Below are 17,747 nucleotides of genomic sequence, written 5' to 3'. Positions count from 1 at the left end.
GGAAATCATCAGTGTCTCCAGCATGAAATGATTGGGGCCTACTGACAGATCACCGGAACAATTTGTGAATGATTTGAGAAAGGTTTCTGACTCCCAATTGTTTAACAATAACAGAACGTGTCAACCACATCCTGAAACTACTAATCACACATACATGCATTTTAAAAGTGTGACAAGAGCCCGGACAGGAATACTGCCTTCAATTCAAGCAATCTGTGGGTTGTGAAACAGGCTAGATGGCTATTTTTGAAAGTACAGCAGCCCATTCCAAAGTGCTGAATTATGAAAATGGTAGCTGGGGGTGCAGGGGTGGAACATGCTGGAAACTTACTAAATTTTAACCATTCCTTGTTTTGCCTTGTTCTCTTCACACTTGCCTGCACACTTTGTTTTGTATGTAATAAATTGATTTTAAAAAACAACAACAACAAAAAACAGCCCTTGTATATTCTTAAAATAATAAATAAATGAGTATCCAAGGGATTTTTGTTTTGTTTTTTGGCTGAACAACTGTATCTTGGCAGTAAATCCCTAGAACAAAAGTTTAATCTTTCAGAACTAATTATTCAAGCTTGGATGATGTGAATGAGATCTTTTATGGTTTTTTCTGTAAGTAATTGGGATGGGAAGGAATTAAAATAAGTTGCAGCGCTAATTAAAATACTTTCTCAGCCCCTCTACTGTATAGTGAAAGCAGAGTTTTTGTTTTGCAACAACATTACCTTAAATTTTCCGTTGTGTCTGAAAGAAGACACTATATTGACATTGTATATATAATAGCTGCAGAATACAGAGTCCCAGGGGCTCCTTGGGACCTAAGCTCTGGTGGGCATTTTTCTCTTTCCTGTCTCAGCCAGCAATAAGAAATCCCATCTTACATCTTAGGACTGTGCAGCACTTTCCTGTACAGGGCTGCCTTCAGATGTCTTCTAAAAGTTGTATATAGTTATTTATCTGCTTGACATTTGTTGGGAGGGCATTCCACAGGGAGGGCGCCACTATCGAGAAGGCCCTCTGCCTGATTCCCTGCTGCATCCCTCTGGCTGGGTGCAAAACAACTGAGGAGAATACTGTAAGTACCATTCAGTTTAATGACAGCCAAAGTTTACTACGCTTGAATCCCATTTATTCCACTGGAAGAGATTTTAACATGCTATATACTTTTCTATGGAAATTGAAAAGCCTTAAAAGTGCTTAAAGGTCACTGGAACAGGCTCATAATCTACAGCAAAAAGTTGTCTTAACTGTAGAAACTGTAGAAAGTTTTTAGTTTTCAATTGCAGTCTGAACTGCTCCTGAAAAAGATCTATACAAACTAAATTTTAAAATATTATATTAATGAGTTGGATTCTTTAATTTTGTTTAACGTTCACAGTTTCTACTGAGGCAACAGCTTTGGGTTGACTGGGACAGATAAAAAACACGCTGCCCGTCAATTTAGGAATACAAAGCATAACTTTCTTTCTGAACAAAGAGTTCTTGGCCAGAGTGGCGCTGCCAAACTGCTCTCAGCCATTTCAGAACAAAGCATGGAAAGACTTAACCACAAGTATCACTGCTGCAGCACTTTCAACTCCTCAGCTGGTCCTTAATATTCCAACTCTTAAGTTGCTCAGTCCCCTGCTACTTTCTTCCTATTAAGCTCTCATTCTTAAAAAAAAAATTGTATAAAAAATGTTATCATTATATTAGATACAGGGTTTCTAAGGGCAACTCCACAATTCACCAAAATATCAGTTAATTACCATCTTTGAAGTAGTCTGTGTTGTTTTTTTACTTCCTGCTTACATAGAAGGAATACTGCAGCCTCTGTATCCACCTACCTCAGTGACAGTCAACATGGTGGCCTCCAGATACTGTTGGACTATGGCTGGGGATTATGGGAATTGCAGTCTCAACATTTTGTGGGTGGTGGGTGGGAACCACATTAGCTGCCCCTAGCTAAATTACTGGTTGGCTATACTCAGTTCTAAAAATGAACTGTCTCTGGTGATTAGGGTGGCCAGATGCAAAAACACAAGACTCCCCTTTTTACAGTTGTGTAGAAGAGGGGATTTCATGCAAGATACAGTTGCTGAAATCCCCTGTTCTTCACAACCATTTAAGCTGTAGGAGCCCTGTCCTCTTCAGCAGTTAGCCATGAGTTAATGGATGTTTGCTCTCTCACTTATGGCAACAGAAAACACACCATTTTCTGCATCATTGCTATAGGCAGGGCTTTTTTCAGCCAGAACTCACCAGAACTCAGTTCTGGCACCTCTTAGATGGGTGCCATTTTCATTATAAGAGAAAAAGGAAGGTGTTCATGGTGAGTTCCAGCACCTTTTTTGCTAGAAAAACAGCACTGGCTATAGGCACCAAATGTGAGCAGGTTACTAGTCAAGAGAGCTTTACAAAAGGTAAGATAAAAAAAAGAGCTGATCCATGACCATGGAAACCGAAATTAAGAACTGTAAATGAAGAGCTATAACTGAGGAAGTGATACCTTTGCTTTTTTTAAAAAAAAAGGGAAAAAAGCTTTAAAAATAAAATACTAGCCATATTGTATGTACCTTTTGGACTATCTGACTCCGTGTTTTGATTCCTACTATAAATTCCTGCTTTTGTAATGTAAGGTTGTCATGTTTTGCCATGTTTCACAACTATGAAGATTTTCTTCTACACGGCTAAACCCCCCCCCCCGCAAAGTCCTAAAAATTACTACAGGAATCTCTCTCTCCATGCAAACGTGGGCATTATTTGTTTTTCCTTTACCTGCATTGTTGTATTTCCTGTACTTACATTAATATAAACAACACAAACATTGTTGATATTTCTCAGTTTTTTCAGGGAAAATGCTACCAGTAAGTCCTGAGTAGTTTGAGGCAACCCAACATGGTGATTTCACTATTAACCACTTTGATCTCCCATTGATTTCAATGTGAGTTAAGAACATTCTAACATCTATACAGGGTAGGGAAACCTCAGCCCTCCAGGCTTCTCTGGCCCTTGGGACTCTCTATAGGCCACAACCCTCACTGCTCCACACCTTGACACCCCCCCTTTTTTGCCCAGGTGACACATGTCCTTGTACTGTGATAATGCCTCTAGATTGCTTGGATGAGGAGATGTACAAGTAGGAACCTCTGGCTTTTGGGTGGATGGACTATAGCCTACCTTGCAAAGCTAAGAGCCACATGTATTGCTCCACCCACCACTGTCTTGTGGCCCCCAGAAAGTGATCTATTAGGAAATGCAGCCATCAAGCCTTAAAAAGCTCTCTACCTCAGAGCTATTTGCCCTACATGCATAATTTTATTAAAGTCTACTCTAACTGTGATACAGACATACTAAGAAGCACAGTATCTTTATATGTCTTTCCACAGCTCAGGGCTATTTGCCTGTATTTTCCTAATATCTCAACTTTCTATAGTTCCAGCTGTATTTCAGAAATTAGGGCCTTGATTTCCTTTCATCTAGAAATTATTTCCTGAATCCTTGTAAAAAAAAATTAGCCATGTCCATTGTCAGTTTCATAGTACTTAATTTTGGCTCTTAGAAGTGTGATCTGATCCTAATATATGAAATACAAATCTGTAGTATAAATTATGAGCCAGCTAGACACTGAGAAATAATTGTGGCACCATAAAGGCTAACAAATTTATCATGGCATAGGCTTTTGTGGAAACATATAGATGACATTATTAAGAGCAGAAATTAAGCGCAATTTGGAATAGTTTTTCTCTATACTATTAAGTTTTATTAGGCAATTGCTCAATTTTGGCAACCTTACTACAGACCTGCCAAGCATTCTTGAAATCAACTCCAGTAAGTTAACTGACTTTCCAATTTAGTTAGCAGTAAACAAAACTAAAGCCAACAAAAAACAAATTCTGAGAATCAGTCCTTTGCATATGTTAATTTATTACAATGTACACAAACTCAGAATGATCCACTACCAGCCACTGAAGCTCATTAAATAACCGGTATGAGGAGCAGGCCAGCCAATAAACTGAAGCTGCATCCTGATGAGACAAAGATATTCATGGCCTGTTAATAGGAAAAGGTAAGCAATGGAGTCCCAATAGGACCCTCCCTTCTGAAGGCATGGGATCACATCTTGGCCTGGTATCGCAGCTTCAGAAAGTGGTTGCATACAACATAAAGATCTGGCTTTTGCCATTCATACCCTGGAAAATTCTAATTAGATTACTCTGATGAACTCTATGTGAGGCTGCTTCTGTTAACTTAAATTCACAGGAAAGTTCAGCTAAGGGAAATATTATCTTTCCAGTAAGTAATGAGCTAAACATAACAACCAGAAGAGCTTCCAGTCTTGTTTTTTTATCTCACTTATTTCCTTCTAGCCCTGAAAAACCTAACCATGAGACTCAATGTATCTTCTGTGCTGAACTGATAAGCATCTGTCTGTAATACAGTTGCAGGAGCTAATAAGGGCTGCACTTGTGACTCTTCCTTTAGCACATGACTCCGCAGTATCTCTAAGGCCACATCACCCTATCTTCAGGGTAGCTTTCCTTCTCTCTTCAGGGGCTAAAAGAGGAAATGCTCTTTAGCAGTAACTTTTGGGAAATACACTATGCTCTAAGCCTATTTCCCATACTAACAATTCTGAGGCTAGTGCATGGGTGTAGCCAGGATTTTTGGTTGGGGGGGCAGAACCTCAGTTAGTTATGTATTTTTATTGATTTTTATTTATGGGGGGGCAGCTGTGCCTTCCTGCCCCCCCCCTTGGCGCCCATGAGATAGTGGCAGTCCTGCCCATCTGGAGGCCCCAATCTTAAAGACTACAAACAAACCTGTTCCCTTGCTAGCCAGGGGGAGCTGGCAGTTTCTGTTCAACCGCTTTCAAAACCAAAGAGGGTTTTTGGTTTTCTGCTGTGTGAGGCCTCAGAATCCAGATCTGTTTATAAACATAACAAAATTAAGACACACTCAAAGTAGACGCACTAAAGCAATAGGCCTACTCCGAGTTTGTCTAATTTTGGGTGGTTATCCAATGTGCCTAAAATTAAGTGTGTAGAACCTCTGGCCCTCCAGATGCTGCTGAAATACAACTCCCATCAGTCCCAGCGAGCATGGCCAGTGACTACGGATGATGAGAGTTATAGTCCAGTAACAACTAGAGGTGTACAAAGATTATCAACAGCACAGTCCTTGCCTATAGTAATGAGGAGGAGAGGAGACAGGAAAACCTAAGCAAAATCCAGGCAAAAACTCTTCATAAAATTGTATCTTTTTTATATAAAAAAAATAGACCAGCTGGAAATGACCACCGATGAGTCCTGTGAGAGGAACAGCCAAATGGCAGCTAGTTTCTCAGCTGAGATGATAGTGTGTGCAGCACTTTCCCACCTGTCCCTCTGCTGCAGCCAGGTGGAAAGGATGCTGATGGATGGCAGTTGCAGGAGAAGGAACCAAATGGCAGTTGGTCCCAGCTGAGTGGGTGGAGTAGGCTGTCTGTTTCACGTCCCCCTTCTCTGGATGAAGCTACATACATTTGGAGGACAGGAGAAAATATCCATCAACTGTGCCTGCAGGTGAAGGCTATTTCTTGTGCTCTTCCTACCATAGGCTTCATCAATCCCAGTCATGGCCAGCCCAATCAAATCTTAGAAATAGGACAACAATTCCTGACAAAACACCATTAGGTGACACTCCGGTTATAATGCCTGGCGTTTCTCTAAAATGTGAAGGCACGCAGCTGGTTACAGCTATTGAAAATGTGGAGAAAAGCACCCAGTGTGAACAATATCTCCAATGCAAAGGAGAAAATAAACAAACACAGTCCCCTTCCCATGGATACAGACAGAAATATCCGTGAGTTATGACTTCTGTCCAGGTCAGTTGATCCAAAGCAGAAGAAAATACTTTTATCAGGCACAGCATGAGCCAATTATCTGCTGAGTAAAGTACACTCTCTGTAAATGGGGCCAAACAAAAGATGGTGATGACAGAACAGGGACTCTAGAAATGGCCTGAGTTAGATTAGATAGCACCATGGATGAACAGGGCATTTTAATTGCATAATACAGAAAGGGAGCACCAAGGAGCAGTCAGTGCCAAACAGCTTACAGCCACTGAATGGAAGGAAAAGGAGAGGGGTAAAAGGAGACGCCAGTTTAGAAGGTTGTTTGGTTAAGCCAGGCGTATTCTGTTGGTTTATCGCAGCCACAGTCTTGGCGGAGCAAGATCAATCTGGGCATGTGGAGCCTGGCCTTGAAACCTTTTTTTTCAATGGAGTTGTGAATACACATCACAGCTGGTTGAGCAAAAAAGCTGTCTCCTCTTTTGTTACTAACATAGATATGATACAAACAACTCCAAACAAAGTGGTAACTTACCACAGTGCACATGTAACCACATGGGAATCTGGCTGCCAAACAACTCAGGTTCCACATGATGTGTGGTAAAATTCTCCTGACTACTTGGCAGGAGACCTGCGGGTATAGGGCTGTATATAAATTAAATAAATTAATAATAATATTCTGGTTCTGTGAATGTAGGGGGGCACATGGCCGAGTGTGCTAGCTCTGTTACCCACTGCTATCTTCATCCTTCTCCATGAGTTGGAGGGTGACCACTTGAACAGCAGGAAGCCTCCTAAGCTAGAGGCTCTCAATCTTAAACATATTCTAGCTTGTGTGTGCCTGGTGAGCTAATGGTGTCCAGGCCTTCCTTGATATTCTATGCTGCTTTATCTCCTTCCAGCAAACCCTCACTGCTTCTCCTTTCATCACCTAAACTGCCATTTCTACACCTGCTCTTTATTCATTTTCTCCCCACTCATACCCCAGATTTCTATTCTAGCAAGGCCACAAACACTTCACCCCCAACCAAGATCCACTATTTTCACATATTTGCCCCCAGAAAAATAAAAATTATTAATATCTGGCCCCTTTCATGTACATAATACACAATTATTATTTTAAAATGGCACAATTTCTATGACTACTTCACTGGATAATAAATAATTATTATTATTACTATTATTATTTTCTATCCCTCCCAAAGGAGCTTTTGCTAACAAACAACAGATCAGCAAAAACTACTCAACTTTAAAACACTTTTAAAAATGAAACAAAACACTCATTTAAAAACAAAAAAAATCTCGCAGCTAGGATTACACAGTTAGGATCGAAGTTTAGGGGCAAAGATCAACAATTCAAAGCAAAAGGCCTTTAGACAGTATTTATATCCATTCTCCAGAATTGGTACTGTAAGGGACTGCAATAAAGCACAACCTTTTCAAATGAGTTCTAGCCCTTAAACTGCAAGACATTTGCTAAAAGTAAAAAGAACTGTCAATCCTTGCTGTCTCAATGCACCATAATGAACTTCTGAGCCAGTGACCCGATTTTGGGGTGTGTGTGTGTGTGTGTGTGTGTGTGTTGTGGGAAGAGGCCAACAAGAATCCACCAGTCCCTCACACTCTCACACACTGATCTTCTTTGTGCTTATGCAGAAAGTATTGTGTCAGGGCTTCTCGTTTAACTCAGCAGCGGTCTTTAATTTTTTGTTTTTTTTTATTGAGACAGCTTAAATGTTTGTGTGTGTGTTTTTAAAGTTGTCTCAGTTTTTCGTTTCCTTTCCTACTGAGAAAAAAAAAGATTAGTTCAGTGCTGCCGCTGCTGATCTCTGCAGCTCTGCCTCTGCTGTCCTGTTTGTTGCATAGGAGCCTAGTGTAGAGACTTTATAGAGCTGGCAAAGTGCCAGATTAAACAAAGCTGGATTCAGGAATGAGAACAACGAGTCAATTCCACATTGCTATACTGACCTATATCCACTCCCTGTCAGCTGAGCCAAGCTAAAAGCTGTTGGCCAATGAGGTGAGGGGGAGGGGACCCATAAAAGCCTATGGGAAAGCTGCCAACACAGCTCCCGTTCAGGTTTGCTTTCTATACTGTTAAGAGGTGATGGTAGAGGTAGATGGAGCAGCAAGAACAAAAGGAGGCTGGCTGAAGCCTCCAGGAGTACAAAAAGAAATTCTGGGCATTCAGGAAGCTAGCCCTGAACCAGCCTGCAAAGTCATCCAAGAGGATTTTTAGGAACAGGAACAAACAGCACCAGTATAAAATACACAGAAGCAAGAAAGGCAACTAGTGTAGAGTTTTGCCTTGCATTATGAGTCAGTTCTGTTGAGAATAAATACAAGACATAGTCCAAGAGAGTTATTTTTGTTTTGTCTAGGTTTTGACAAAGTTAGAGAACCCAAAGTGGGTGCCTTTTTGGGGTAGCCTCCAAGCACGTCGACTCTGACGACTGTTTGAAGATCAGCACAGAGATAAAGCAGCACATTGATTTAATTTAGCTGCTAGGGTTTACATTAAGAATTTGTTGACAGGGTACAATCTCTTATAACTGCTTTTCTACAAGCCGTTATATTTGTTGATGCCTTGTTTTGAGCGCATGAGCTTTGACTAAGGGCTATCTCGGCCCCACGGAGATAATGTTTAATGTGTTTCAAAAAGCAGTAAAAGATGCAGACACTACATCACCCCCTTTGTTCTCCACTGCACCCTGTGAACAACCCATTTTTCCAACCTGCTGCAGCAACAGGACTTTTCCACCTGGCAACCATAGCTCTGATATATGTGGTTAGCTACTTCCATTCTTGCACTTTAACAATGGTTATTTACATTAAGTGATATAGAAACTAGTTTCTATATTCCTTTAGGAATTAAAACATTAATTTCTTATCAGTCGGGGAGGTGGTTACAGTGGCTTGTTTCTGTTTTACTCCTCCTCTGGCTTTTTAGGTCCGTGTGGGATGGCAGCTAAGCCAAGTATTGCCTTAGAACAGCGGCTTAGAATGTTATCTGAACCTGAGACTGTGATTAATATCGCTCCTCCTTAACCATGATCTATAACCATAAGAAACCAGTATGTTTTAATATTTATGCTAAGCTATGTAAATGTGTAATTCTGTGTAAATGTGACCAGTATGTCTGGAAAGCTGGAAAACTCTTGTGCAACAACAAGACCACTTGAGAAAATAATTACAACATAAACAACCCACATTTCTTCTGATGTATTTATCTTATCACGTTCCCATGCCTATTTTTCATTATGCACCTATCTAATGCCTTGCCTGCCACAGACACATTTAGAAAAATAACCTCCTCTAAATGTTAAGGATGTCATTTCATGATTAAGTTTCAAGAATGGGAGTCATGTTATTGACTGGTTGTTATCCCCTTAGGCCTTTGGGATTATTGTTTTCACTGACCATTATCAGTTCTCTCACGGGAACTGGGCTGCTTAAGTGGCTTCCCAGATGAGCCTCTCAAATCCACAAGAAATGGTGATTTTGGCTCAGAGGCCCCAGCTGCACCACACAAATCACAGTCACAGCATATGCATTCCTTTTCATGGCTGACACTGACAAAAATGAAATGAAATTAAAGGCGTGATAAGCCTTTTATAGAACCATCCATGTCTTTTGTAAAAAACAAAAAGAATTATAATCAAAATAAAGATTTAAAAAATGAAGAGGTAGAATATTCCTCATCCACTGTAAATCCAAACATGAACCTACATAATAACACATCCTTTTTGGAAACTGGGGTGACCTGTGTTTGTGTGTGTGTGTGTGTGTGTGTGTGTGTGTGAGAGAGAGAGAGAGAGAGAGAGAGAGAGAGAGATAAATGTACAACTGTGTCCTGTACATGTATAGCATGGATTTATGCTCACCTCATAGTCATAGGTGACTAGAAAGTACATGTAGGCAAATTAATGGGCTGGGGGAGGAATTTCTCAATTTTTCTATCTACTTGGATTTCCGTGCTGGCCGTGACTAGGGATGTAAGAAAACAGGAATTTCCACCGCACCCTGCATTCACCGCAATCAGCTCTGTTTCTGTTCTGCTACAGTTTAACTTCCATTGAAACCTATGCTATTTATCTTGCCATTTACTATGGTTCAAAATAACTTAATTACATAATTAATTTCAATGCATGTCAATGGAAGGGAAAGAAAAATGCAGAAAATAATGTAATTATTTACAGAATATTTGCAGAGGGGAAAAAACAAGGATAGCAAATATTACGGTGTCTGTGTTAACTTGCATGATTTCTGTTCCTAACCTTGGGTGAACATATGAACTGCAGCTATTTCTGCTCGTTTCCATTTCTGGTGGAATTCTCCAACATTACTAAGTGTGATGTAAGGGGTGCAGATCCATCAACTCTCTTCCTCCTCTGTCAGCCTGCTTAGTAGTAGAAGGCTGTCCCCCTCTTACTAGCCTGCTAGGAGTCTAGTATCTTATATTTCCATCTTAGTCACGGAGACAGAGGGGCTCTTCTCTTGTTTATTCAGAATTGAAGCACAATCTACTTCTTAGCAGGTTAGTAACTTTATGTACAAGGCTGAATTAAAAACAAAGAGGCAAATACATTTTATTGTTTAGAGATTGTGTGTGTGTGCAAGTATTTTCAAGTAAGAATAATTTTGTCTACCTTCCCCAAACCATTTATGCCAGCCTATATAGTTTCCAGAATGACAGATGAGGACAGGTTCGCAAACCTGGTTTACATTTCCACAGAACCATGGAGCTTACTGAGTAACTTTAGGCCTATCACTCTGTCAGCCTAAACTGCCTCACAAGGTTGTTGTGAGGATTAAATGGGAGGGAGAAAAGCATGTATACCAGTCTGAGCTTCTTGCCAGAGAGATGGGATTACAAAAAAGTCATAAAATTAGAATGCCTCACTCCCATTTTGCCTGTGAAAAGGGGTCTCTAAACAGTTAGTAAATCGCAGCATTTACACATTATTGTAAACTGTTCCACACACACAAAAATGATCTGTGAAGGAGAGGTGAGTTCACCTTTTTCATTTAGGATTTATGACAATATTGTTTCCTTCTTCCTTCACTGCAGCACAGCTACAGCCATTTAATTAAAGCTTAAATGAGCGAATTCATTTCAATATTTATTGCTGAAGTTCATGATATTATTTTTAGATGAGGAACTGTGATGATCGAAAGCCAAGCCTGGACAAAAATATAATGTGCAGCATCCTGAATTTCTGACCGAAACATGAACTTCTAGCAGAGCTTTCTAAGAGGCTGGTGCTACAGTTCCTGCTATACTGGTGGGCTGCTAGGGTTGGGCTAATGCTGGCACAGCACAGTTTTGATTCTACGCTATGCCAGACAAAATACTTCCAGTAGAGACACGCACTGTGTTCCCTTACTGAGACCTATGTAGTTTTAGTGCTGGGCTTCAGCTGTGTGCTGAGTTTGTTGGAATCTGATCCCCTGGTGTGGAAGTGAGGATGGAAGGCAGTTGCCCTGGGCTATCCGTTGACTCCAGCGGGGCTGTTTTTACTCACGTCACCTTGAGTCAGAGCAGGACCAACACCTGAGCAAGCACAGGATCTGGACCAATCATCGCTTCTCCCTGCCATGACCCTAATCTACTCACATCTTCCCATTGCATGGGCATCAGGGTTCCAAAGAAGAAAGCCTTTATGTGTGTAGAGACAAAACACAACAGCCAACTCTTCTGCTACTTCTGTAGTATTTGGGTCTGCACATGTGTGTGTGTGTGTGTGTGTGTGTGTGTGTGTGTGTGTGTGTTTGCACTGTGGATCTGCTGGAGATGGAAGGACTAAACAGAAAAGCACAGAAATTCAAGAGCCACATGAATGAGAAGTATCCTGTTACCAGCACATCACTGTTGCACATCTGCTTGCAAATCACAGTGCTCTGTGTTGAGCACTGTAGATAATACTGTAGGGTTATCAGATTACCAATGTCAATGCATGCAAGAATATCTATTTTAGATTATATGGTGGTTTCAGTGTTGAGGAATTCATTGTGGTGAATACTTTCAGGCTTATTTTCACAAGATATTCTTAGGTCTGCATGTCTTAAAATACAAACCAGTGCTGCTGTCCCCCACCGTCACCACAGCTATTTATACCAAGAGCTAACTTCTCTTAATTTCTGTACCAACTTCCTCATTCTGCCTCTGCAGAATGCACAGTGAATATGCAACAAAGGCATTTTCATTGTCCAGGAAAGTCTACTACGAGAGTGATTTCCAAAGGTTAGCTGGTTGCTTTGAAAATGTGTTTTTTTAAAAAGCGTTTAAAAAATACATTGAATTTTCCATAAGGCTCACAATTGCCACCTAGTGTCACATTGTATATTGCACTTTAAACACACTTAAAACCTTTTATTTGCAGCTGTATAGCTGTCCCAGGGACGCGGATAGAGCTGTGGTTTAAACCACTGTGCTGCTTGGACTTGCGAATTGGAAGGTCAGTGGTTCGAGGCACCACGACAGGGCGAGCTTCCACTGTTCAGTCCCAGCTCCTGCCAACCTAGCAGTTCGAAAGCACACCAGTGCAAGTAAATAAATAGGTATCGCTCCGGAGGGAAGGTAAACGGCATTTCCATGCGCTGCTCTGGCTTTGCCAGAAGCAGCTTAGTCATGCTGGCCACATGACCTGGAAAAACTGTCTGCGGAAGTGGACATACGCCAGCTCGCTCAGCCTGTAAAGCGAGATGAGTGCCGCAACCCCAGAGTCATTCGCAACTGGACTTAACTGTCAGGGGTCCCTTTACCCCGTACCTTTAGCTGAGTCCCATGTTGCTGGCAGTGATTGGGGAGGCCAGTGTGGGCCAAGGGGCAGCAGGAAAAAGTGACATCAGAGTTGAATCCAAAGCAACAACTGAATATCTCTTATATGACATAAGGAAAGAAGAATGCATCTTAAAATGGGACTTGCCATGTGATATTTGTATAAGTACCAGCGTTAAAAACAACAGGTTGTATTCAACAGTTCCATGAGCACAAGACAGTTTATGTAGCTAGCTGATCTTTCTCTTCTCCTCCTTCTCTGCTGCCCTCAACTCTCTCCAGGTGAGGTGGGGCAGCTCCTGAGCTGTGTGGGCTACAGGGTTGCAGTGGGAAGGGGAATTTCCTGGAACTGGACAGAGGAAACTTTCACAAAGTTCCTCAACCAGATTTCAGACCATTCTCCCTTTCTCTGTAGCCCCAAATAACATAGCCCCCACTGTTCAGTAAGGTCCCCGAGAGATGTTTTCATGAGGTTCAGAGGTTACAGAAAGGGAACAGCAGAAAAGAAGGTTCGGTACATGAGAGGCTTCCCTCTTGCCCAACCACTGCATAGAAGGCCAATGAGTATGCCTTGTTTAATCTGTTGCCCCATTAATTGGGGACACTTGTTAGTAGATTAAGTTTTTTTAAATTGATTGATCTTAACCAATTAATTGATTAAATATTGCAGCACTTGTGGGAATGCAACTGCTATTTAAACTTGTTTCATCCCTTTAGTCTGCATTTTCCCAAAGCTTTGTGAGCTCAGAAAGCAAAAGGGAATGCTTATTTCAACTTCAAGTCAATAGAAGTCCAGCATTGGTGCTTTGCAGCTTTGCAGCCACAGTGGCCATAGGTCCTCAGAAGCTCAATGAGAGACAAGAGGCTGGACAGCCTCCAAAATCCACAAATGGCCTTGAGAATGCTCCGGATTTTTGTACAGGCAAAAACAAACACACTATAATAGTGCAGAAAAGATACAGCCTAAATGTTCAGTTTCTCCCTCAAATCACTTCAGAAAAGTTGTTCCCGACCTTTTAATGCAGGAGGGGAGCTGGATCACATACATTTTGCCCTTGGCTGGAAGAGGATTTTAAATTTATGCCTGCTACAAGGCATAAAAAAATCTAGAAACGAATAATTCTTCTTCCTTCTGTAATTTTGTTTTTACCTACTTCTAAACTTAGTTGATAAATCATTTATTTATTGAAGCTTATATGAATAATTAAACTTACTTTAGCTCAGGCTGCAGATCTCATTCTTACAAATGCAACACTGCAGCTCTCTTCATGTATTACCCACCTAAAAGGGCAACATGGATACAAAGGGGCTGTGGGTCCGTGCATTAGGCCCCGCCCCTGAAGTTACATGGCGCCTCCAGGAGCTGCCCTCCCCATTCGCCATGGGATAGCTTTGTAGGCAGAGAGCCTTTTCTGTGTTTGTGCTTCCCCTTCATGAAAGTAACGCATGAAGAATGCTACAATAATTCCTGAAACTGGCGGTCCACAGACAAGCAACACACCTTTATCAAAGTTCTTGTGCAGTGGGATGCATGTAGCATTAATTCTAGTTCAGCTGCGAATGCTCCTAAACAAGCAAAGGGAGTTAAATGGCAGCCAGGAAACTGAAAAGTAGCTCCGCCTCCATTGTGATCTAGGGTGGCCACAACTGAATGGGAAATGGCAGGCACAGCTGACATCTTTCTGGTAACAGTTGTCTACCTAAAATAATCTCTGTAACAGTAGCCACATTTCATGCCTGTGCACAGTTGCTTTTTTACAAACACACACAAACTACACATAGCCAAGTATAACTTGCTATAATAATGCAGACACATAACACACTATCCTGGGGAAAATTCCTGAGTACTGAAAGAATGAAAGAACTTAAGGCACTTTTAACTAAGACGTTTTCTCTTGGTTTATGCATTCGCATATAATCAGAGCATGATAAACAACTTCATTATTTTTTAGGGGGAATTTAAAAACATTTCAGTTTGCTCAGACACTTGAGGGATGGAAGATACCAAAAGATATTGTTTCCGCCCACCTTGGAATTAGTTGTGATGATATTTGGTTTGTGTGCACATTTAAAAAAAAAACAACTGCAATGTTTTTATTCTCTGGCTGTTTGCTGGCCAGGACTCCTTTGTGAGGAATGGTGAGATCAAAATATAGCAAACCACCACCAGCGCCTCAGAGGAAGCTGAAGATCATGGTGTGGTGCCTTGGAATAGTTCTCACAAACCACAGATAAAGTAGTAAAACTGTATCTTGGCTGCAGATTTATGATGTAAGGTGATGATTACATGAACATTATGTCGTTCCCCGTAGTGTCCAAAAACTGTACCTGCTGGGTTTATGTTAATAGTGGGTGGAAGTTGTTGAAATCTCTGTAGCTCTAAAATCTAAATATGTCATCAAAGCATGTCAGGCAGCGGAGAGGTTTATAGGGACAGTATCTTAGAAAGTGTTGTTCCAAGCCAGTCATGGTACAACTGATCTCAAGATACATGTTCTTCCAAAAGATGAATTGTGGGTAGCTATAAAGTAGCAGAGTTTGGTGGTCAAATGCACTGTAGGGTCAGCAGAGAAGATGATGGTTTGTGTTAGATACTTATACAGGACTTGTCAATGCCTTACGGCAGTACTGTGGTTCTCTTCATGCCTATTTTAATAACATGAGTACATGTGCTGTCAGTTTCCCCTGCTACCCCAGAAGGATTCCATTCAGTGAAGTCCCATGTGGGTGTATCCAGAGTTCTTGGTTATGCTTTGTATAGTACAGAGGTGGTGAACCTTCCCCTTCTGGACAACCTTCCAGGCAGCACGTTTGTGGAGAGTGGGGCCAGAGGCAATGGTGAGTGGAGCAGTGGATACAAATTCTAACTTTGCAGAGCAGGCTAGTTTCTACACACATTCAAATGTATGTGTAGAAACTCTGTCCTCCACCTGGTAAAACAAGTGGCATTACCAGAGCTCAAGGACACACTGCAGCCAGGCAAAAATATTCAAGTAGCATATGAAGCAAGGCCAGGGTGAGGTGTGGCTTAGGAATGGTATGCAGCCTTAGAAGAGTCCTGAGGGCCACACAGAGGAGCATTAAGGGCCGCATTCTGCCTCTGGGCCAGAAGTTCCCCACCCCTGTACAATATAAACTACCACCTACTCTGCACATTGGTAAAGCAGAAGAATGAGTCAAACTTCAGTAATGTTGTCCGCTTTAAAGAGGAATTTGAACTCCTATTCCTTCATCTTAACTCTTCTTTGAATTTGTGGGGTACAGTCCTCATCATGCCTGTGCCACCCCAGGATGCTTGTGATTGCTCATTTGAAAATTTTCGCAAGATCAGAACCTCCTTCCATGTGGAAAGTTTACATACCACAGGGAAAGCAGCGTTTATTATTAGGGAAGCTTTTAATGTTTGATGTATTCTTGTATTTTAATATTTTGTGGGAAGCCACCCAGAGTGGCTGGGGAAGCCCAGCCAGATGTGCGGGGTATTAATATTATTAATATTAATTATTATTATTATTATTATTATTATTATTATTATTATTATTATTCCATCGCCATTATTAATATTACACCTGCACACAGATGCAATGGACATTACAGCATGGCTAGTGATGGTATATCATGTCCCTGTGATGTTGTTGGTATAGTATTCCTTTATAAAAGTCAGAAACATAGTCATGGACATTAGGGTGGTATAGAGAGAAATCAAATGTACCAGGAGCTCATTATACTGCTTCTTAGGAGTCCCTGTGGGGTTCATCTATCAACCTTTAAATTTTGTGCCAAGGAAATTCAAACTGTGCAATCCAGTCAACTACTGGCTTATTTTGCATAATACATTCCGCTTCCAATACTGAGGGTTTTTTGGATTCTGGTGGGGTTTTGTGTTGGTTTTTTTAAAGTGTAATTTTGGAGCAAAGTCTGGAATTAAATCAAAAGATGGAAAGGTCTGGAAAGAGGTGTGCTGTGCTCACAGCAACGGGTGAGGAACAAGTGCCAAGAGCGACGACATGCACCAGGCAGAAAACCTGGCTTGCCTAGGCATAAAATTTGAACTGTTTTAAAAAATACAAAACTAGCAGCAAACTTAGGCTCTGCCCACCTGCTCTGTTTCAACTGGCATAGAAACGCTTTTTCAAGAAAGCAACAGAGTTCAGCAAAACTGGAAATGATTAGAGAATAATGCAGTGCAATCCAAGAACAAATGTGTGTTGCAGATTAATCACTTTCCAAGACTGGAAAGGAAAGATAGGAGTGAGAGATAAATCTGGCCCCAGTGTTTATGCAAGCGTATCATACTTCATAGTACTGAATGTCCCAGCACTTACAGAGGAAGTAAACAATGTTCTCTCTGTGTATATGTATGCACACAGCACTAAATATGATAGCCTGTAAAGAATGCCTAACTTTGAGTTATGAAACACACACGTCAGAGATCTCCCAGTTGTTAACTACAATACCACAGCCCAGGGATGGGGAACTAGAAGAGACATTTTACATTTTAGAACTATGTACCCTCAACACTGCTATGCATATTTACTCAGAATTAAAGCACACCGTTCAGTGGTGCTTACTCTAAAGTATGGGTAAACAGGATGGTAGCCCAAGTACTTTATACACAATTACATATTTCACACATTCTGCAGACATAGAGTAGGGGCTTGGTTCGCTGCAGAGTTATTTAGTGTATCTTAAGTAAATTGACTTTACTGTAAAATAGAAACTCAGTCTCCCAAGATACAGAACATTTCTCCTTAGCCTTTGCTAAACTTATTGCCAGTGATAGCAACACTTCTCAATATTTACTTACAGAGACATGTATCAGTCAAGTGACATCTTAACACCAAACGCAATTGCTTCTGGCACTACCACCTGTTCATCTGATATAAATGTGAACACTGGGATTCTACTTAATGCTGCTACCTTGATCCAGGTATCAGGAAAGGCAGCACTGGCCATAAAGCAGTAGAGCATGCATGTTCAGAGGTAGTATATCTGGAAGCACTAGACACTAGAAGCAAACACAGGATTGCTATAATTTTAATGTGTTGCTTGTAAACCTTCCAAGGGCATCTGCCTGGCAACTGTTAAGCAGAATACATGGGGAAATGGTCCTTGGACTGATCAAGCAAGGAGATTCTTAAAATCTGTTTGACTTTT

At 41.1% G+C, this 17,747-nt stretch overlaps 1 protein-coding gene across 4 annotated transcripts in view; it reads right to left on the bottom strand.

Moving 5' to 3' along the window:
* The window catches only part of FOXO3 (forkhead box O3), a 113,838-nt gene that overhangs the window by 66,793 nt on the left and 29,298 nt on the right, over positions 1-17,747 (bottom strand). The window lies entirely within an intron of this gene.

Source organism: Podarcis filfolensis (genome assembly GCF_964270895.1).
Source record: "Podarcis filfolensis genome assembly, chromosome: 3".
NCBI classification, from domain to species: domain Eukaryota; kingdom Metazoa; phylum Chordata; class Lepidosauria; order Squamata; family Lacertidae; genus Podarcis; species Podarcis filfolensis.
Note: the sequence above shows the minus strand (reverse complement) of the source record. Positions and strands in the feature narration are given on the sequence as shown.